The following is a 22,899-nucleotide window of genomic DNA, read 5'->3' as shown; positions in this document are numbered from 1 at the left end:
TGTAAATTGGAAGTTTACAAAGTACTTACACATGATATTCGTATTAATTTTCAGGTAAGATAGCAAACAAAATATATAAGAAAAACAGCTAACTTTTGTTACTTTTGTTTGTTTGTTGTTAATATGCTTCCAGGAGATATGAAGTGATCATCTCATACCCCTTTGGAGATGTGTTCTGATGCTTCACAGCTGCCATCTTCCCCACCTCTCCCTGCTCCACCTCTTCATCCTCCTCCTCATCACTGTCATCATTTTTTATTTTTGTGACACCCCTAAAGATTAGAGTAGAAGTGTCAGTATTTTGCATGCCTTCTTGAAAGCCAGTGGTGTTTTATGCAAAAATAAAACTACCTTTCAATTTATAAGAATTGTTCTTTCTCTTCTAAAAGGTCTTTTGCAAAAGCCTTTTCCTGATTAGGTTAAAGAAAATTAACTTCCAAAGTCCATCAAATTGCAAGGAAAATCAAGGAGTACTTTGAGTTGCTAGTAAGCATCCAAAAAACACAGAGTAATATTAAAATCAACAAAACAATAAACCATATTGCATAAAAGTGCCCATTTTCCCAGACAACTTTTATCTTTAAAGTGCTGTCTTTGAAAATCATAACCAGAATTCTGACCTTTGAAAAATGCTTGGCAAAGGTATATGATCTTGCTATAATTTTCACATTATGAACAGTGTTTAACACAATCAATTTGGTTTAGTGTTCAAGGAATATGAACAAAAGGGCATCTTGAAGCTTCACAGTTATAATGAAAAAAGCAAAGTCAAACAGGTGTACATTATTTGTGTTAGAAAAATCTAAAATGGAGTCAAGATCATTTTAGTCTGATTGTTTTGCAAATTTTTATTAACATTTATATTTTTGAAAAGATTTACCACCTCTTAACACAAAGAAGGAAGAAATTATAAATTCAAATACAATTGCAGGAATATATGATTGTGAAAATGTAACAGTCATAAATACATCCAGTATTAATGCTTTCTTAATGGTTTCTGAGAATTTCTTCCCTTAACACATATTACAATTGTGAGCTCTTCTGACAGACCCAGAATTTGAACCAGTGTCAGTTTTAAAAAACAGTTAATTCATTCAGATTCCATTTCAGAATGTTGATAGATGACCTCAGTCAAGTTATTTTGTACTAATCATGAACATTTCTGCACATTGGCCAAGTCTTATGGGACAGAGTGGAGCTAGCAATGTCTTTAATGTGGTGGACTCTGATATGTATAAAATTTATAGATGGATGAATTTGTCCTGGTTATTTGCAGATCTCAAATGCACACTCTATGAAGTTTTAAAGACATATTCTTTTTTCAATTTATCATGACTAATGTGAGTTAAAATGCCTACTTTGCATAGTATTCAATTCTTGAAAAGCTGAAGATGTAAAAAATTTTTAGATAGGTCAAAATATCTTCAGTTTCAAGTCTGTTGCTTTAATACGCAATGGTGCTATCATTAGATTACTGTGCATCCAGTAAATCTATATTATGAAAGTGTATTTCTGGACATAGAAAGACCTTATTGAAATATTTATAAATGAAAAATTCCTCAAAACATACATTTATTGAATGCTAGATTAAGTCTATATTTTTATAAAGAGAAACATAGAGATATACAGACAAACATGAAAACAAGTATCCGTTAAGATAAACATCAAAATTGTAACAGTGACTATTATGAAGCTGTGGAATTATGGTTAATTGGTTCCATTTCTCCATATGCTTTTTGAAGTTTTGGGTATTAAGCATGAACTACTTTCTAACAGGGAAACATAAATATGTGCTTGTGTGTGTATGTGTGCAATTTTTTTTTCTTCAAAGAAATTTTTCTCTGATATCCACCTCCTTACAGAGATTTCGTGGTGAACTATAAATAATAACATTAACAATCTCATTTTTTATTGTAAGACAAACTTTTTGGCTAATAGATGAACACCATTCTTCAATTCTTGCTAACACAAAGATTTGACTTCAAGGTTACCAAAGACATCAAAGTTGAGACAGAAAGAACCTTAATCTACAATTAATGTTTTCTAGCACAATAAAATCACCATGGATAAAGCACTTTGCCTTTTAAATGTTTAAAGATGATTTAACATCAGCTATAACCCAAGCAAGCATTGCTTAGAGGGGAGCTTTACTCCGTGATGGCTGAGATGAAAGAGTTTTACTGTTTGTTTACCTCTTCAAGGAAAACAAAACACCATTCAGAGAGAACGTATTAGGCAATTTAACAATTGGAAAATTAGGCAATTTAACAGTATGAAACATTAACTACTCCTTCTGGAGAACAATTTATCCTGCCCTATTTTGTGAAATACTGAGAGCTAGTTTAGGTTGCAAAGTTGGTGATAATCATGATAAACTGTAGTAGTCAATTCAATTCAGCAAACACTGGTGAACAACTGCTTTGTTTTGCGAGACTGTGCGCCAGAATTCCCATGTGCGATCTGGACCCCACACTTCATAACTCTGAGGCGTTGGACAAGTTGCACAACCTTTTGCTGCCTCAGTTTCCTCACCTGTAAAATAAAGATTATAGCTATCTCATCGGGTTAAATAAGCTAGAAATATGAAGGCTAAATCTCATTTCACTAAGGAAATAAGAAAATGTCACCTTCTCAGATGCAAACAGTATGTCTTCAGCATCACCCATCTGAGAAGGTGGTTGATTAATAGATCAATGTATGGAGTATCTCAAGTTAGACCCGAATTATTTTTTTCCAAAAAGCTCCCACAAACACCAGAGTGTTTATCAATTGTGTTGTAATATGCTCCAGATAATATTTGTATGTATCTTTGATAAAGATAATTAAAGAAGAAAATTATGTCATTGTATCTATAACCAGTATATAGACCAATATTAAATTGGAAGGGTAGAGACAAATAATTTTATTTTTTTTCCATCGTAACCTTCAAACATTTGCAGTTAAATCTTTCTTCACTGCCCCTTAAAGACATATTGAGTAAATTCTGCAATCCTCTGCCAGTTTTAGGTTTTAAATTCCAATCCACTCTAATCCAATTTAAAATATCAAGCTCACATCCAGTTTATTGCTCAGATCCTCTCCTCCTCTCTGTGCTTGTGACATGGGTCAGAAAGGTGGAAAGCCCATGGTCAGCTCTTCCATGTCCCCCTTCCTTCCCTTTTCTGAGTCCATTTCCTCCATTATTTTAAAGACTAATATTAGTCTTTAGAACAAAGGGAGCAATGACTTTTCGCTGAACCGTGCTATTGTAGTTGTCGCCTGCCTTTTGTGGCTTCTCTGACCAACCTCAACAGACTGTGCCACTGAGAGGAGGTAATGCCTGAGGCCCGCTCCTGAAGCACGCACGTGGGGCCTGGGGGCAGTCAGGTGGTGCAACGTCCCAGTTTCTGCGGTGTCAGCTTGAGCGTCATCCTCGATGCAGTGTGGTTGCCCCAGTGTCTGACTACAGCTTATCCCTCTGCTCATTATCTCCCTCTGACTCGCGTCTCTCCAGCTAGATCTGCCCAGAGGGAGAACATCAAGTCTGCTGCCTAAAAAGAAGTCCACCCAGGAAATGAGTTGTCAGTCTCACCCTCTCTTGATTTTACTGATTCTCTTGGAGCTCTTCCCCACTTGGCTTAACAGGAGAAGGAAAGGGAGTCAAATAGCCCTCCTCGGGTAGAAGACTAAGGATTCTTCCAATGCAATGAATGAATTTTCTAGGGGTCGGGAGGAGAGATAAAGATTCAGGAAGTGGTTAAGAGCAGTCAAGCTGATTTAGCCCTTTTAATAAGCTGTGGACAAAGTTCTGGACTGTACTGTCTTCAGCTCTACTTTGAATAGTCTTGTGGTAGGTAGAACAATGGCTTCCCAAAGATGTCATGCCCTAACCTCTGGGACCTATGTAAATGAGTCACATGGCAAAGGGAAATGAAGACAGCATATGAATTTAAGCTTCCTAATCAGATGGGAAAGATAAAGACATTATCAGATGCACCCGATGTAATCACAAGAGTCATTAACTATGGACAAGAAACAGAAGAGTCAGTGTCAGAGTGATGCAAATGTGAGAAAAAGTTGACCAGCTGCTGCTGGCTTTGAAGGTGGAAAGGGACCACAAGGCAAGGACTACAGGCAGCCTTCAGATGCTGGAAAAGGCAAGGAAACAGATCTCCCTTTAGAGCCCCCAGGAGGAGTGTAGCTCTGCAAACCCCTTGATTTTAGCCCAGTGATACCCATTTCAGACTCCTGGCCTCTAGAACCATAAAATAATAAACTTGTGCTGTTTTTTAAGACACCAAGTTTGTAGCAATTTGTTTCACCAGCAATAGGAAGTTAATACAGGGTCCTAGCAATCAACTTTATTACCAAAAAAAAAAAAAAAATCCCTCTCTCTTTCCTGTTTCGTGACCAAGAGAGACCCACATTATGCTTTGTTAATGCGAAGGTTCTGCTTTACATTGAAAATCTAGCCTGGTTTTGTAATATGACAAACCGGGCTGTCCACTCAGATTTAACACACTGCTCCAAGACCATATTTGTAAAGCAGCATCTCCATTTAATTTTTCTTTCCCCTTAAGAGACATCAACATGTGTGAGAGAATGCATTAATTCATGGTCAGACAACTGGTCATCTCTTTTGCACTGAAATGGTAGGCTTGAACACAACGAGAAAGGTTTTGCACAACAGGCCAGGAAGTTTGAAATATATTCAATAGCCAACCAGCAGTCATTGTATATTTTGGGGCAGAAAAGAGGTATTTTGAGAATGCACTTATGAAAAATTGCTCTGGCAGTAGTGTGTAGAAGTGGTAGGAGAATGAAGAACGTATAGATATTTATTGCTTTAGTACAGGTTAGTGATAACAACTATCTGAAACTAGAACATGGTAATGACAACAAAAAGGGAGCAATTAATTAAAAATAAATTGTCAGTAAATGTTAGTGATTAACTTGATACGAAAGGACAGATGTGAATGAGTCAAAGATGAATTCTCATTTTTGTATCTGAATAACTGGGAGACTGAAGGTATAAAATTGCTATGAAAAAAAAGATTGTGGAAGGCAAGATGATTATGATAATGTTGAAATAAAATTCTAGACTCAAGATGGAACTGCTCCTGTCCCAGATGCCACTCAGCAAACTGAAATTTATGTAACGTTTGTGTCTCTGTAAATGCTCTGCTTGACCAGAAATGTAACATATCCAACCAGCAAATCCCCAAAAGCCAAGCCAGCTCTGAGCTCTACACTTACTTCCTTGTTTCTCAGTCATTTTCTGTTTCTCTCTTCCTTGTTCTTTATTCCTTTTCTATAAAAGCCTGCTGTCTTCCCCTCCATTTTGCAGTTCTCCCGACCCTTAAGAATAAAGACTGTCCACTTCAGAAAGTGTTAAAGGGCATTTGTATCATCCACAATGTCTTCTTTAATCATTTTTAACAATAATAAAACCACTAATACTTTGCTAGACATTTTACAGCTAAAAAGCACCAGAAATTTATACTGGGAAAATTAAACTTGAGAAACGATACACATATTTCCAGAGTAAAAGTCATTCTACTCCTGTGTCACTAACTCATTTCACTGAAACTTAAGCCTGATTCTCTTGAAAGATATTCTAAGAGAAATACAAATTATCTGCTTGTCTTAATTCATTCAGGCTCTTATAACAAAAATGGACTTGGTGTATCAAGCAATAAGCGTTTATTTCTCACTGTTTTGGAGCCCGAGAAGTCCATGAGCAAGGAGCCAGCAGTTTTGTTGTCTAGTAAAGGCTTACTTCTTGACAGATGCACATCTTCTCACTGTGTCCTCCATGGTGGAAGGGGCAAGGGAGCTCTCTGGGATCTCTTTAATAAGGGCACTAATCCTATTCATGAGTGTTCCACCCTAATGACCGAATCATTGCCCAAAGGCCCTACTTCCAAATACTGTCACACTGGGGATTAAGTTTCACTTGTGAATTTTGCAGGGACATAAACCACTCTGGTTGTTTGGCTGGGGAGCAGATGTGCAGAACCCCTTATTCTGCCATTTAGGAGGTGGATTTCCTAAGTTAGTTTTTTTTTTTTTTTCTTTTTATGCTACATAGCCTTAAAATCACCTATTTGTTTCTCACTAAAAATAGCCCAAGCAGGAGTAAAAACACAGGGCAGTTTTCTTACTTCCATTTTCTTAAACTTGAGAACACACCTGACTTAAGAAGCAGCCTATCACAGCTGCGTCTAGCAAATGTTGCCGGTGGGTGAGGTACATGATTGCAGCCGGCTCAGTGTCCCTGAGAACGGCGTATTGAGAAGCCTGCTCACCACCCCTTTAAAAAGTCAATTATTAAATCATTCCTTGATTTTTCTCCATGTTAATTAGAGTTTACTTTTATAATATTTCTGCAGAGGGTAGGTATCCGTTTGGATGCTATCCAGTAAATAGAAAACTTCTAGGTATTTTGAGCAGAAAGAGTTTTAATGCAGAAAACTGGTACCTGGCAAAGGTTAGAGGGGCTGGAACAAAGGGGTCTCATTGAGTTCTATACCACAAAAGGCCACAGAACAGACCACCAGAGTGGCTACTACCATGTCCACACTCCAGAAGGGTCAGAAAGCTGAAGGAGGCAAAAGGAAGTATTAGGTTCAAGAACACACTTCTCTGCTGCACACTGATGATCAAGAAATCAGGACTGAGAAGTTGCTGTACCACCACGGTGACTCTTTCCCAGCACTAAAGCTGGTGACTAGACATAGAAATCTGTGGCAGAAAACAAAGACAAAACAGTTATTTCTCCCTCTCATTGGTCACAGCAGGGAACAGCCAGCAGTAGAAGGAAGATGATGCTTGTCTCATTTCTATCTCCTAAATCTCACACAGGGCATTTAAGAGGCAGAATATGATCTATATCTAGAATGCTAATGACAAGGAAATGGAATACATAGATTTCAAGCCACACAACACAAGAAGGTCCCCAAGAAATGGGTTAAGAAAATAAATATTGGGTGCTAATGAATCATATCCAATACAAGGTTTCATTGTAAAACCTTGATCTTATTTATTTCCCAAGTGTTTCACTTCTCTTGAGTTGTTGAATGTAAATATTTCTCTCTCTCTTAAAACTCAATAGCTTAAAAAATCTAGTTAGAAAATTGGCAAATTTTCACCAAAGCATTTCAAAAAGAGGATATACACATCGCAAATTGGCAAATGAAAAGATGTTCCACATTATTACTCACTAGAGTAATGCAAATTAGAGCTACTATGAGTTATGAGCAGATACTTATGTGGAGAGTCAAAAAAATAAATAAATAAAAATAGTGAGAACACCAAGTGCTGGCATGGATGGGAAAAAACTAGATAACTCATACCTGGCTAGTAGGTATGTGAAGTGGTACATTTGCTGTTGAAAAAAATAGTTGCAGCCAAATGCTCTTTGATATCTCCGTTTAAAATTGATGTCTCCTGAAGCACAAGTTTGCGTAAGGCAGATGGTATATAGTGAAACCCACTGGGTGGGGACCAATCTTGATGACCCCATCCATTGTAGGTTGTAACTTCTAGCCTAGGAAATAGCACAAGCCACACCCACAGCTACTCCTTGGAGCGCCTCTGTGCTCTGGTACAAAGGTCTATGATAACGATGATGAAAATGTGTGCGAAGTGCTAATGACTAATTTACACGGGCAGAGAAATAAGGCTCATGGGCAAAAGCTAGGTGTAAATGGCCAACTCCTTATGCTCAGAGAGGGTTAGATTGTAAGTCTACAATTATGGCTATAAATGACAACTTCATTATTAAAATTCCTGTAAGAAATGTAATTTCTTTTCAGTTTGAAACTCCCTAGGCCATAACCTCCTTATTTCTCACTGAATTAATTGTTTGGACAGTACCCTGGAATACCATATTTTTGATGATAAAAGATGACTTCGAAATACTAAGTATTAGCTCTTCTGTTGATTTGTAGAAAGGTAAAGCTTTTGAAACCATGGTGATCTTGAGTCATGTTGCAATTTCCTTTTCAGTGAACGAGAGATTGAATTTCCAAGTTGCAGAAGCATTTTAGAAAATGAGACATTGCCCAGGTGGGTGACAGGGTCTATGGGAGGCCACCTGGGGAAAAGGAAGCCAGCATTTACCAAGTGCCTGCTCTGTGCCGGGAGTTGTTCACACTCACATTTTTAATTCTCACCAAACCTCCCAGGTTAAGTGGAATTTTCCCTTTATCACACTACCAGCAAATTGAGACACAGAATTTTAACAGTTAAATTGCAACTTTTTTTCCTAACATTAGACCCTCTGTTTATAAATTCTTAGTATGAGAAATTATTTGTGACCCAATATGCAAGAATGCCTTGACAACTTATTTCTGCCTGGTTATAATTACAAAAGTTATTGACTTTTAAATACTAATAATATCACCACTATACTGTGTTTATACTTCCAAGGGTAAGAGGTTCTTATTCATCTAAACCAGGTTAAGACATTAGACCATGAAGTATGAAGATGGGTGAGAATGGAGACTCAAACACAAGGTTGCTTTTATTTTGGTTTCATACAGACCTGAACAATGCAAAGAAATCAGCCAGATAATGATAAAGAGTGGAATCATTTCCCCAATGCTTAACTAGTTGCTAGTTACCTAGATGTTTGCTCCTTGCAAAGTTCATTCAAATTTCAGTGATCAGTGTCAGCTATATAGGGTAAGTATCCTGCTAGGTCAGAGTTACTCAGAACTCTGGGTTCCCTGCTTTTTATCCATGAGTTTGGCTGGAAGGACCACATCCCCATTCAAGACTTTGCTTACTCATAGAAGCCACACTGACTCCTTGCTCTACTTCTTACTGTGTCCTTGGGTAATAGCAGGTGTGGCCATGACAAAACTTGGAGCTGATTACTTCTCCTTCAGTATACAATAGTGTGGCTATTTTAAATCATTCCTTCCTCTAAATTCTTTACATTCTTTCCATCTAGAGGCAAAATCTATGTCCCCTCTTCTTGTATCTCAGAGGGACTGAAAATGCTTCCTCAAACACGGTCCAGTGTAAGCAGGATGGGTTATAAAGGATGCTGCAACTCCTATCATGCTGACTGAAACACTTGTATTTGGAGCCTGGTGCCACTCTGTAAGATGTCTGAATAAATACATTGAGGCCACCGTGCCATGAAGAAGCCAAGACACATGGCAAAGCCTCATGTAAATTATGCCAATTGGCAATGCTAGTCTTCACGTCCTTACAGGACAGCAGCAGACACGCTTGTAAGGAATAAACCTCAGATAATTCTAGCCTTTGTCTCTTAAGTCATCCCAGCTTTCAGCTCTTCTCATTTGAGATCCAGACACCATCAGTTAGAATCTATCAGTTCTTTCTGTATCCTGTCCAAATTCTTGACTCCAGAATTCTTGTATATAATGAAATGGTTGTTTTAAACCACTGAATTCTGGGTGTTCTGTAATACAGCCATAATAACTGGAACAAATGGTTAGACACCGAAGATTTTTTTCAGTTCCGCTGTGTGGAATGTATGGAACCTAAAGCTTACTTAAGGGAGTAGATTCCTGTCTTTAAATATCATTGTTTGTTATCCTGTGCCGTACCAACTTCTCTGGCTTATAGAGGATTTTTTTTTTCTGTGATAAGTATAATTCAAATATTTCTGAGAATTTTGTATAAAAAGATATGTTAGCAAAAGTGCTATCAAAAAATAAACCACAAGAATACATAAATAATATCTATATTATATAATATAATTTGAGGTAGTATTAGCTAGGATTAGCTTTTGCCACTTGTAACAGAAAACTGAAATTAATAATGACTAAAATGCGTAAGAGTTTTATTCTGGAACCTGACAGTCTAGGGCTCTGGGGTCAGACAACGTACCTTAATTTGAGCAGTGTTTTATTAGTGACACACAAGCTTTTTCCAACTTCTAATGCTCCATTCCTAGAGGGTGGTCCTCTTCTGCATGATTCAGCATGGCTGCTGTTGCTCCAGTTATTGCTTCTACATTCCAGTCAGCAAAAATTACAAAAGGGAAAGAGCAGGATAAGCTACGTATTTAGCGCACTTTCAGGAAGTTGAACATCCTATTTTTACTTTCCTATCTGTCAGAAATCATAAGGTCACACTTAGCTGCAAAGATATCTGGGAAATGAAGCATATCTGGGGAAGCAATGTGCCCAGTTAACATTCAGAGGTTCTGTTCTAAGGACAAAGTGGAGAATGGATGTGTGCTACCACTAGGATTCTCTTCCTACATCGAGGTGGCATGGAAAAACTTCTCAACTGAGTACTTGTTTCAAAGAAAAGCGGGAACACTAACGTGTATGAAAGAAACACCTTCCTGACCTACTGTGCATCAGAGGCTAAACTGCTGGCCTGGCCTGTGATATACCAATCATTGGCCTTGTTTTATAGAACAGCAACTGATTCACCAAACTTAAAACACGTGCCCGAGTTTATATTGCTAATAAGTAGCAGAAACATAGCTCAAATTGAGGACGCCTTTCTGACCTCAACATCCATTCTTTACTTCCTCAAGAGAGGAGAATCCTGGAGAGAGAGATGGTCAGTGGCCTTTGCAGCAGGATCCTATGTCTTGCTTGTTATCAGCTCCTGACCACTCACAGTGATGACTGGTGATGATGACAATGGCTTTTTTTGAGCACTACATGCAGGCACTCCTTTAAGTGCCAAACAGGTTATTAATTCATTAGTGTAGACGCTACTGATTCCTTTTTTCTTACTAAATAGCATGTTTTACTTTCATTTAGAAAGAAATAACAACCTTTTAAATGATGTTTCATGAGTTATTTCTGAGGAATCGGACTGTGATTTTGTTCAACTATTCAAAGTGATTGTTAAAGAGTTCCCTTTTCAGTGATACAGTGACTTCCTTGGCCCTGCACACCAGTATACTCTAAGTAATTCATCTTGATTTAATTGAAGAAAAAGTTTTTGTATTTTTAGTTGTTATAGTTCATCTGGATAATCTAGAGTACTCTTTATCCAGCCTGTTAAATTGAAAAATAACTCAAATGTCAAATATTAACGTTGTTAGAAGTTCTGTGACATTTTTAACCTTCTCTGATGTAATTTGGAAACGGCTATTTCTAATACTTTACACTTAGTTGTCCATAGGTTTATTCTTCATTAATAATAAGCCACTGTGCATGCCTGGGAAATTGTTGAAAACTAGTGTTACCTAATGACTTTGGAACTTATAAAATTATTGTCCTTTTGAAGCATTATTGCCCTTGAAATCCATGAAGCCTGCAATAATAGTTCTAAGAAAATCTGGAGTCACCAGAGAAACACCACTGTGGAATAACAGCATAAACAAAATAAGATCAATAAGGCCCCACTCCAGCGGGGTGCGGGAAGAGGGATGGTCACAACAAAGATTCCAAGAAACCTGAAAACAGTTTGCCTGAGGGAAGCATACTAGTACTAATTGCTTTGAAATGTAGAACAGGCTCTAGATTAATCATTTTGTTGGTTTCTTTAATTTCCAACTTACTTCAAGTAAATGCAAGTTTAAGGAGCGGCATTATTTCATGGCAAGAAACAACGAATTTTTCACTGGTGTTGACACAGGTCTCAAGAGCAGTAAAGTTGAGGCTATTTAATCCCTTCATCAGCTCTCTCTACAGGAAATCTTCGGCCATGGGTCTCTGGGTTTTTCAAAGAAAGATGTAAATTAAAAATTGAAAATGGAGGGGGGAATAGAAAGATAATAATAAAAATAAAATACAATAAAATAAAAATCCAAAATAAAAATCCATCAGTATGCTATTAAATGATTATTAATTATCAATATTTATTGTCCATAAAAATATCGAGCCAAATATGTTTCTATTTTTCCAGCTGTTAAGGCTTTAAACCCTAAAACCTTCCCAGTATGTGGTAAAGAGCTGTGTGTTGCTAAAATGCATGCTATACTACAGGTTTTGACTCAATTTCAGTAAGCTATAAAATCCTGAGTCTGAATTGTCATAAAAAACTGTAGTGAAGTGGCTGTCTTCTAGCAAAATGTCCTAATCTGCTATGTTCCAATTCTCTGAGTGGTGGTTATTTTTCAAATCAAAGTAGTCATAAGTCAATGAGACACAAAGAAATTTCCAATCTTGTAAATTAGAATACGTTTGAAATACCTAGCTGCTAGCACCATACGAGTGGTTTTATTTATAACCTACGTTGGATAGTTCTGGTACAAGAATGAAGATTTTAGGCATTTCCATGCCATATGTAGAAGCCTGACTTGAATTCCATAAATAATCAATTGTATTCTTAGTTCCAAAAATTTTAAGCATCATTCTATACATCACTGTTTGTTAGACTGAGGCTAGCATCCAATAATTTGATGTGTTCTAAATTTTTTGACTATTTAACATTTCTTTAAATTAAAGGGGAAGTGAATTCCCTATGATCTTAATATCACCCACATAAATTGCTTCAGGCTATGAAAAAGAATTTAAAATTATAATTTAATAGTCAAGGAGTGAGGCCCAGTGACAAGGAATGGGTTTGAAGCTGGTCTGCTGTCTGCTTGGTCTCCACTCCTTTCATTTCATTATATGGTCTTGAAGATTAGCTGGGTGGCCACCAATAGTCCAAGACTAAACACATTTCTTGGCCAGCTATTCAGGGTAAAAGACTAGAAGTGGAATATGTATAAAGAATGTGAAAAAAAAAAAAAGAAAATGAGTATATGTATGTGTATGAATGACTGAGACATTGTGCTGTACACCAGAAATTGACACATTGCAATTGAGTGTACTTCAATTAAAAAAAAAAAAAAGAAAGAATGTGAGTGTGATGGATTTAGTAAGAGAATTGCTGAGGTCATTAAGTTTGAAATCTGAATGGTTGAATATGGGACACAGGCAATTTCCAAGCATGATCATTTCACTTCCATTTTAATTTGCCTAGACAGGATATTCAATATCTAAGCAATTAGTACTGTAAAACACATCACAATCTAAAAATGAAAGTTAGATTATTTTACCTTTCTTTGAGATTTTTTTTTCCCACTTTAGTAGATTTATTTTTAGCTGATCTGGACATCTGTGATATCTTCCATTATTAACAATATTGATTTATTTGAAGAAGGAAGCTTTTTAAAACTGAGAAGCTTATACTTGTTAAGCTTCATTTATCATTCTTTAGAAGAAAAGCTAATCGTAAATCATATGGAAACTAATTATGACATTGTTCAATAGTATTTTAAGTCAAGAAGATATTCAAAGTTTTCTTAAATTGACATGTGGCAATTTTCTGACTTTTTTTAAAAAAGTGGTATGTTTATAATTTACATACTATACCCTACATTAGCTTATATATTACACTATATACCATGATAGTTTATATACCATATCATACATGCCTCAGCAGATGTTTATTCAGACTACAAAGTGGAAGCCCATGGAACTGCTGCAGTTTGGTAAACTAGATATAAAACTAATGTTCATTAGAGAGTTGAGGAAGAAATAGCATGCCTTGATGTAGTGATCATTTGCCTATCTTAGGAGCCAGATATATTTTAAAAGTTTGACCAAAAAAGAAAGAGCAATTCTGTCTTACAAAAACAAACAAACAACAACAACAACAAAAAAAACAGTGAATAGGATGCTTAAAGGGAATAGAAGTTTCAAATCTTATTAAAAATATATATAACCCAGATTAAAAACTGGCATCTAGTCAATAAAGATACACATTACCAAATAGCTTTGGTGGCATTTTAGAACACACCTCTAGTAAGATTTTTGAATCAGTTATTAACTTTTGTTTGTTCTGTATGCTGTTTGTTCTGTTTTGAAACTACTCTGGCCAATTAAGGCATGGGGGGTAAAGACACACTTGGACTACATCACCAGCGACTGCCTGTCAAAATGCAAAGGACGGATCCCCTGCTAGAGCACAGCTTGGGAACCTTCCATTGCTTGACTCACCCACATACAGACACATGTGAGTGTTACTTTTCTACTAAAAGAGAGTAGAAAAGTACTAGTTAGCTAGTCTTTCTTTTATTGCTCTTATCATACACATTAAGTGGGTGGTTCAATGACCTATATCTTGCACACATGTCTGCAAGAAATACAAGTAAATGAACAAATCAACTAATACACAACAGAGGATGACAAATGATGACAATTGTAGGCAACTCAAGAGCATGTGTCCAGGGGAAGCAGTCAGTCATTTCTCAGCTCCAGCTAATGCCCTTATGAGCCCTATATAGTAAAATCATCCTTCTTTCTCTCCTCCTTCTTCCTCCCCTTCCCCTTGTTTCTCTTCTTCCTTCTTCTTATCCAGAAGTTCAATTTTTATATGTAACCTTTCTATTTTGAAAACAACCTAAGCAGAACGCATAATAAATAAAACATATACAGAGATGGCTATTGCCAACAGGCCACCAGTCCAATCTAACCTTATTTTACAAATGAGAAAAATAAATCCCCATAAAATTAAATATAGACACTGAAGTGGTGAAGCCAAGAGCAGAATTCTGGATTCCCCATGTCCAGGCTGCTCAGTTCTCTAACTCTGCCTCTACTTGTAGCTTTATTTGTCATGAGAGGAAGTCCATCACATTTCTCATTAATCAAAAGTAGCTTAAAGCTATTCTAGTACATTGTTTTCATAATCAATCTGTGTTTTTCATGAACTGTATCTTGTTAGGGAAATACAAAAATCCAAATCTCCTCTCAACCCAGAAAACTTATCCACAAAGGTAGAAGAAAAAGTAAATTTGTTATTAAATAAAAGTAAATAAGTAGGATTGCTGGATCATATGGTAAGTCTATTTTTAGTTTTTGGAAGAATCTCGCATATATCCAGAGGAAACTCTAATAAAAAAAGATACATGTACCCCAGTGTTCACAGCAGCACTGTATACAATAGACAAGACATGGAAGCAACCTAAATGTCCATCAACAGATGACTGGATAAAGAAGTTGTGGTATATTTATACAATGGAATTCTACTCAGTCATAAAAAAGAATAAAATAATGCCACTTGCAGCAACATGGATGGACCTGGAGATTGTCATTATAAGTGAAGTAAGCCAGAAAGAGAAAAAAGATTACCATATGATATCACTCATATGTGTAATCTTAAAAAAAAGAAAAAAGAAGGAAAAAGAGAACTCTAATGAACTCATCTAAAAAACAGAAACAGACTGGCAGACATAGTAAATAATTTTATGTTTACAGGGGGAAAGAGAGTGGGAAGGGATAAATTTGGGATTTGCAAAGGCTAACCACTACATATAAAAATAGATAAAAAATAAATTTCTTCTGTATAGTACAGGGAACTACATTCAATACCTTATAATAACCTTTAATTAAAAAGAATATGAAAATGAATATATGTATATATATGCATGACTGGGACACTGTGCTGTATACCAGAAGTAGACACATTGTAACCGATTCTAACTTCAATTTAAAAAGAAAGGAAAAACAATGATGGTAAAAAAAAAAAAATTAAACAAGATTGCTATAGGCATCACAAGCAAGCTGCTCAGAGACTGCAAGACAGAGAAATCTCACCCTTTTACATAACCAAGCAGATACACCCTCTTATATTCATATTCTCAGAATAAACAACTAGTCATTAAGGAAGAGGACTTGGCAGCACCTTATGTCACACGTCCATCCTAAATTCACGTGGTCACTGGGGTGGCTGTGTTAGCTTATCCTTTAACTCAAGGGAGTTGCCCTAACTGATACCATGTGAAGCAGAGGCGCCATCCCCACCGGGCCCTTGCTCAACTTTCTGGCCCACAGAATCACAAGTAATAAAATAGTTATTTTTATCCACTAAGTCTTGAGGTCATTCATTACATAGGAAGAACTCATTAAAACAGTCATGCCTACACAATATGAAATAGAGATGAGTTGGCAATTGGCTAATGAATTGGATTTCAATGGACTACCACCAGCAATCACATATGTTGATATTATAGAGAATTTCCTGTTTACAAGACACTTTAATACATATTTTACATGTGTTATTTCAGAATTCCTAATAAACCCAAAGAAGAGATACTATCATTTTAGTCATTATATAGCTAAGAAACCTGAGGCATAAAGAGGGAAAATCATTTGCACAGAGACACAATAAGTCCGAGAACAGGGATTTGATCACAAGGAGTATAACCAAAAGCCTGTGAGCTTAACCACTATGTTTTTTCAAACAAAATTATTTAGTTTTAAAAATCCAGGCACTGAGTTACTTCTATTATGTAAGCATACTGGCTCTATTTGCCAAATAAAGTATTTATTTGTTCATTCAACAAACATTTGCGGACCAATTTTATACGAGGCATCATTCCAAGTGCTAGAGATAGAAAATGAAAAAGACCAAATTCCTCCACCATGAAATCTTCATTTTAGTGAAGGCAAACAGACAACAAACAAGCATACACCAAGCCAGACAGTGTAAAGTGCTGTGGAGCTAGGTCAAGCAGGATGGTGGGCCCTGGAACGTGGGGGGTGCACTGGGGATGCTATTTCAAGTGGGATGGTCAGGAAGGAGGGCTTCTTTACTACAGATACTTTAAGAAGAGACAGAAGTAGAACGAAGGTCCCAGTGACTGGAGCAGAGTGAGTGGTGGGGACATTGGGAGGTGTGCTATGCAGAATTCTAAGATGATCCCCCAGATCTCAGCACCCCAGTGTTACACCCAGGATAGTCCCCTCCCTTCAGTAAAAGAACATAGCAAAAGACTAAGCAAAGGAAAGGCACATCACTCTTTTGATTAGGTTATGCTCTACAGTGAAGATGATGAGATTTCTCTCCCATGATTAGGTGACAGTGTATAAGATTTCACCATGGTAGATTGGAGTGAGAGACCCGCCCCTCTCTGGCTTTGAAGAAGTAGGGTATCATGTGTGAGAGGACCACATGGAAAGGGACTGTGGGCAGCCTCTGAGAGTTGAGAATGGCTCTCAGTCTACAGCCAGTAAGAAAATAGGGAACTCAGTCCTATAAGCACAATGAGGTGAATTCTGCCACTAACCCTAGAGAACCTGGAAGTGAGTCTCCCCCAGACAAGCCTCCAGATTTTGAGAACACAGCCTGGCTGACACCCTGATCACAGCCTTGCAGCGAGGGACTCAGTTAAGGTATGCTCAGACTCTTTACCCACAAAAACTGAAATATTACACGTGTGATTTTAAGCTACTAAGTTTGTGGTAACTTGTTACACAAAAATAGAAAATTAATATTAGAGGAAAAGAGATTGCTGTGACAATATGGGGAGTGGGGTGAGAGTGGGGGCCTGCCAGCTCCCTGAACACTTGTAAGTCATAGTAAAATCTCTGTGATGAAACTGTTGTTGTGACTGGTCATAGTATTGTGCTACAATTATGCAACATGTCACCGTTGGGGGAGAACAGGTGATGTGTATAAAAAAACCTCTTGTAGTGTTTCCTACACCTGCATGTGAACCTAAAATTATCTCAAAACAAAAAGTTTTTAAAATGATAAGCATTTTCAGGGAGAATAAAGGGGAATTTGATGGAAGAGAGAATCAGGGGGAATATTACCCTATGTACAATGAGAAACCATGCAGTTTTTTTTTTTTTAAACAAGAGAGTGATCTATTCTATTATTTGTTTTATGAAAGATTTGTATTTAATTATTCTCCTGTCCATTATTATTTTCTTCTACAATGACCCTGAAATTGCTTTCCTTGACAAAAAAATCTAATGGCTACAATTAGATCAACAATTTCAACTTTTCTTAAATCATTCCATATATTTTTTTATTCTTCCAATTGCAATACAAATTTTAAATTCCCCTTTTTATTGTATTTCTGACACCATAATATCTTCCATTAATCTCTGGTGTTCCTGAGGCCCCTTGGGAATCTAGTCAAGGCTGGCTCTGACTTTCTGCCTGTCAGGAGAGCACTGGTAGGTCTGAGATGTCCAGACCATTATTGAAGAGTCAAGTCAAACAAAGCTAATCCCCAGTTTTCTCTCATGGAATATTTTTAATAATAATCCTATCACAACTTGTTAGAGAAATACCTTGAGAAGTCAGGAAAATATTCTCTTGTGAGTACCACCTTGGCCCTTCATTTGATGATGTGTATTCTGGGGTCTCCTTCTATCTTCTGTCTATGAGCTTGTGGCCTCTTGATACACCTAAATTGACATCTTTGCCTTGGGGTCTTCCATTTCCAGCGTTGGTAGACTGGAAAATTATTTTTTTAATCTATGAATCTTACATATTGTAGTGAGAAAGGCTTAGGGAAAATACTAGAAGTCAAAGGAATTTATTTTAATATTAGATAATGTCCCTATTTAATGGAAAGAAGGAGCAAAGTGCAAGAGAGTAAGGGGGGAAATATATCAACCAGAACAGTTTTGACTTCTCACCCAAAATAGCTCTACACATTTCCAATTGACGCCAAATTCAACAGTCGGTAGCAAATTTTGCAAACCTCAGCTTATTAGAGATGTTGACCTTCCTGTACTCTTTTAACCAATCCATGCTACATGCCTATATTTAGAGTTATTTGTCTTCCTTTTCATCTTCTGTGCATGTCTTTTAATGATCTGAAGACATAACAGAGTTCTTTGCATAGTTATGCCATTTTCTTCCGCTATCGACCTTCTTTTCTCCCTCATTAATTTGAAGTTTGCATTGTCATAGTTATATTGTTAGCACCTTTGCTACCTTCCTGAGCTTTCTTCTAAGTTTCCCATATCTGAAGTTTTTTAATTTCTTCTTAGAGTACCTGTCTAATGGATGTCCCTCCCAAGATACTACAAATTCTTAAGAATGATATGGCCAGTTTTTCCAAAGTCTCTTGTCATTGGCACTTTATGAACCAAATTCTTCTTGCTGATCAAAATTAGGCCAAAAAAAAAAAAAAAAAAGAAAGGATAGTTCCTATAATCACCTCCTTTGCCCTCTAGGGCATGAAAATATCAATAAGACCAGGCAAGAATTTGTCAGTTGTTTTGCTGGTGTGGAATAGACTTCCAGAAGATGAACAGACTGTTGAAGTTTCTGTGTCCCTTCTAGAGATTCCATTATAACAGTTTTGTGATTGGCTCAGATACACGTCACCTACTGATTTCCCCTAATTGGGCAGATAGCCGTAAGTTTTTGCCATATCCAAATTACCTTTCCTATTCTTTCCCTTTATCTGATGTAAGTACACTCTCTAACTTCCAACCACATTGAGGCTTACAAATGTCTCTGCACAGTATACAGTTTTATAGTAAAAAGTAATGTTTACCTTCATTTCTGATTCCATGATTAAGAATTTGGAGGAACTTAGTTAAATACATATAACCTAGAATAGTACTTGGCACATAGTAGGTGCTCATTAAACATTTAATAAAGGAATACCACATTATGTGGGTGATTATTTTCGTCATTAGAAATTGTACTGCATCTCTCCAGCTTGCAACTCTGTTTCATGCCAGGCAGTCAGCATTGGTGTGCCTCTCTAATCATCCTGGAAGATTGGATTAATGTAGGAGATGGGATGACTGAACACTGAAAGTCCCTGTAAAGAATGTTGTTATTGTCCAGCCTCAAATTCATTATTGGCATAGAGCTTTTAAAATGGTTAGAGCAGAAAGAACTTAACCAATAGATAATATATGGAAATCAGTGGTAGGATGTGGCAATGGTTTGAATAAGGGATTACAAGAATGAGAGTCCTTAACCTCTCCGTGTGTTTAACTGGAAGGCAGACAAGATGATGCTGCCAGATTGATGGGAAGGTTAGTAGAGTGAACTGATGTAGATTGAAAAATCTAGAATTTATTTTTAAAGCCACATTGCACTTCAAGTATCAGAAGGTTATCTGATGAAAATAATAAAATCTGCAGATTATTTTATATATATATATAAAATATATATATACACATATATTCCTCTATTAGGTAAAAGAATGTTCCAATAATGGATAGTTTCATTTACACGACAGAATTCAGATTCTATTTGGTATGTTACCATGAATGGCAATAATGGAATATCTGTGGGTTAATAATGAAGAAACCTGTAACAAGTTTTAGCACTTCTAAAACATTTGACAGTTTTAGACTTTGGTTTTGCAGAATGGAGATACATGTTTCAAAGTCACCCTCAAAATATTCTTTTGAGCCATAGAAATGAAAAATGTAGATGAAGATTTCCTTGTTACATTAAAAAAAACTGTACAAAGACAATTGTAATTATAACTGTCCTGAACTAATTTCTATGTATTTCAAAAGAGAAATGACTAAGATATTTGACGATGCAGCTGGATGAAAACTTATTTCTCTACAAATATCATGGTAGGTACTTTCCTGAAATTAATTATTACCTGTAATAAAATTGGCCATGGTGTTTGTTTCTATGTTGTCTACGATGTCATTTTATGGCTTCTGTAAAAATTCCACCTGAAAAATAAATGCTTTGAAAAAATTATTTTCTTGAGAATATGGTATGTTTTCTCATGAACAGTGAAATTTATATGAATAATCATGTTGTGCTTTTAATCTTAACCATTACAAATCTCAGAGATAAGTATATTACTGAAGTTGAATAAATTTCTAGAATTCTGATCTGTCTGTATTCCTGATTTTTCATTTTAATTAATATTTTCACAGGCACTTGACTGTGATTTACTCTTTAGATATTTAATTTTTGTGGAATATGCTATGCTATCTCAAGTCTTTTCTGAAATGAGACAGGGTATAAGGGAAGAATGAAAGGAAAAAAATAAAGAAAAAGTGAAAGCAAGAGATGCTGTATCAGAAAGCTGTGGATAATTTAAGAAAATTAGTTAATCAAATAGGCGGGCTCTATAGCTGTAAAAGAAAGTTCAGTATCACTATAATTAATACCACTATACTACAAAAAAAATTCAAATTTCCAACTGCTTCCATCATTCTGTTCATCAAAATGCAAGAACTAAAATTATACATTCAAAAAGTAACCAAAAAGAAGTTTCTAACATGTGAATTATTTACACTGATAATATAATTTTACAATTCAATCAGGAAAATGATGAATACAGTAAAAGAAATAATATTGTAGAACTCATTAAAAATACCAATGCATCTTTAACATCAAATAATAAAATGCATTAATAGTCAACCATCTTCCCAAGTTTCTTTGAAATTTCTCTTTTGTAGTTTAGTAGCCACAGCATTGGAAGTATAAAAATTCTGTATATTCAAGTAAGAAAATTGCTTTAGAAGTTAACTCCAGGTTAAGTTTATCCCAGGTCAACTCCGAAAAAGCATCTATCACTCTAATTAAAGACAAATCTGAGAAAAGAGAATAAAAGAATATCCAAACATGTCCCCTCAAGTAACCAATTAATCTAAAGGTGGAAAAAATATCATCTACACAATAATGAACATGAAATGTTTAATGTTGCTATCTAGGACATATAATAATAACATACAAGGCAGAGATTGTTTTCAATGTAGCATTTCAGGAAGAAAAAGACTCTTTTTCACCAAGAGGTTAGTATTCTAGTAATTGGCACAATTAAGCAATAAAACAAAACTTTTGTCTTAAATTATACACTAGATCACCTCTTATGTAGTATATACAGCAACTTAGACTATATCCCAAGTCCCTTTAGAAAGGTCATTCACTTAGTATTCATCCATTCATCCATCCATCTATCCATCCATCCATCTACCCATGTGGTAAGTATATAGCTAATACATACCAAGCATTGTGTTATGCCTTGAGGGTAGAGCCATGAGCAGGTCTGACCGAATATTCTGTAATAGTTTTCAGAATCCACTATATAGTCTACACAGTTTGCCGTATATAAATATTTATAGTAAAATTTATAAATTTATTATCTTTTATGCAATTTTTATAAAAATAGTATTGTTTTTAGGTTCAAATTGTTTCAACATCTTTGAAAACCCATGGAAAAGGTTTTCATCCTCAACCTCACTCTATACAGATATCTAAGACAAGTACATCCTCCCTGACTATTATAGTCAAGAACGGTAGCCAGAGTTGGAAATTCAGTAAATAAGTTGTAGTATGCAGTAACCACATTATAACTAAACCATTCTTGATCTTCATTTCACAAAATATAAAATCAAACTATGGCTTTACTATTCTAATTTCACTCTAAATGAACATTAGCCATATGTGAAAGCTTGTCCCCAATTACATAAAGAAACATACTGAGTAAACTCCCTGTATCTATTAGACATAATTAATTTTAAATAATCAAATAATTTACCACTATTAGTATCATAATTGGAGTGGTACTTTTATCTAAATTTAAGTTATTGTTTATTTCCTATTTTGTACTGCATTTCTTTAAAAGAGCAGAGAAAAAATGGGAAGAGGACCAGTAATCATTATCACTCTTCTATCCCGGCACTTTGCTAGATGCTTTATGTGAATTATCTGTTTTATGGAATATTTAGTTTCATCATTCTATCCTCATCATGGCAGCAAGAATAATTATGAAGTAGAAAGAGACATTATTAATCTTTTTAAAATAAAAGAAATTACTAAGTAAATGGCACAATTTAAGATGTAGATAGGACGACGCCTGTATCTTCCTAACTCCGTAGTCTTATTTCTCTCATCTTAAAAGAAACCACCTTTATCCCATGGTAGAATTTTATGTATTGCTACCCAACCATTCTAGCTGAAAGACAACTATATAACACAGAGATGGAAACAGGTAGAAAATAATGCAAAGCACAAAAAAATAATACAGTTGATCCTTGAACAACACAGGTTTGAACTGCACAGATCCATCTATACACAGATTTTTTTTTCATTAGATACATCCTACAGTACTGCACGACCTGCGGTTGGTTGAATGGAGGAACAGTGCATCTGGAGGACTCACTATAAGTTATATCTGGATTTTCAACTGCGTGGAAGGTTGGTGTCTCTAACCTCCAGGTTGTCCAAGGGTCAACTGTATAT

The 22,899-nt window shown here is 36.0% G+C and overlaps 1 long non-coding RNA gene across 2 annotated transcripts; it reads right to left on the bottom strand.

Moving 5' to 3' along the window:
- Positions 1 to 833: 833 nt before the first annotated feature.
- On the bottom strand, positions 834 to 20,969 carry LOC116150550 (uncharacterized). 2 transcript variants are annotated; one of them, XR_010378235.1, is made up of 5 exons: positions 20,300 to 20,969; positions 18,003 to 18,168; positions 11,486 to 11,639; positions 9,847 to 9,969; positions 834 to 2,532 (listed from the first exon to the last, which is right to left on the bottom strand). It is a non-coding gene; the product is annotated as an uncharacterized LOC116150550 (long non-coding RNA). The 2 variants fall into 2 exon arrangements; XR_010378233.1 differs by lacking the exons at positions 834 to 2,532; positions 20,300 to 20,969 and having other exon boundaries at positions 9,786 to 9,969; positions 18,003 to 18,282.
- Between the last annotated feature and the right edge of the window lie 1,930 nt (positions 20,970 to 22,899).

This window comes from Camelus dromedarius, chromosome 3 (genome assembly GCF_036321535.1).
Source record: "Camelus dromedarius isolate mCamDro1 chromosome 3, mCamDro1.pat, whole genome shotgun sequence".
In the NCBI taxonomy this organism is placed as follows: Eukaryota; Metazoa; Chordata; class Mammalia; order Artiodactyla; family Camelidae; genus Camelus; species Camelus dromedarius.
This window is presented reverse-complemented; position numbering and strand designations above follow the sequence as displayed.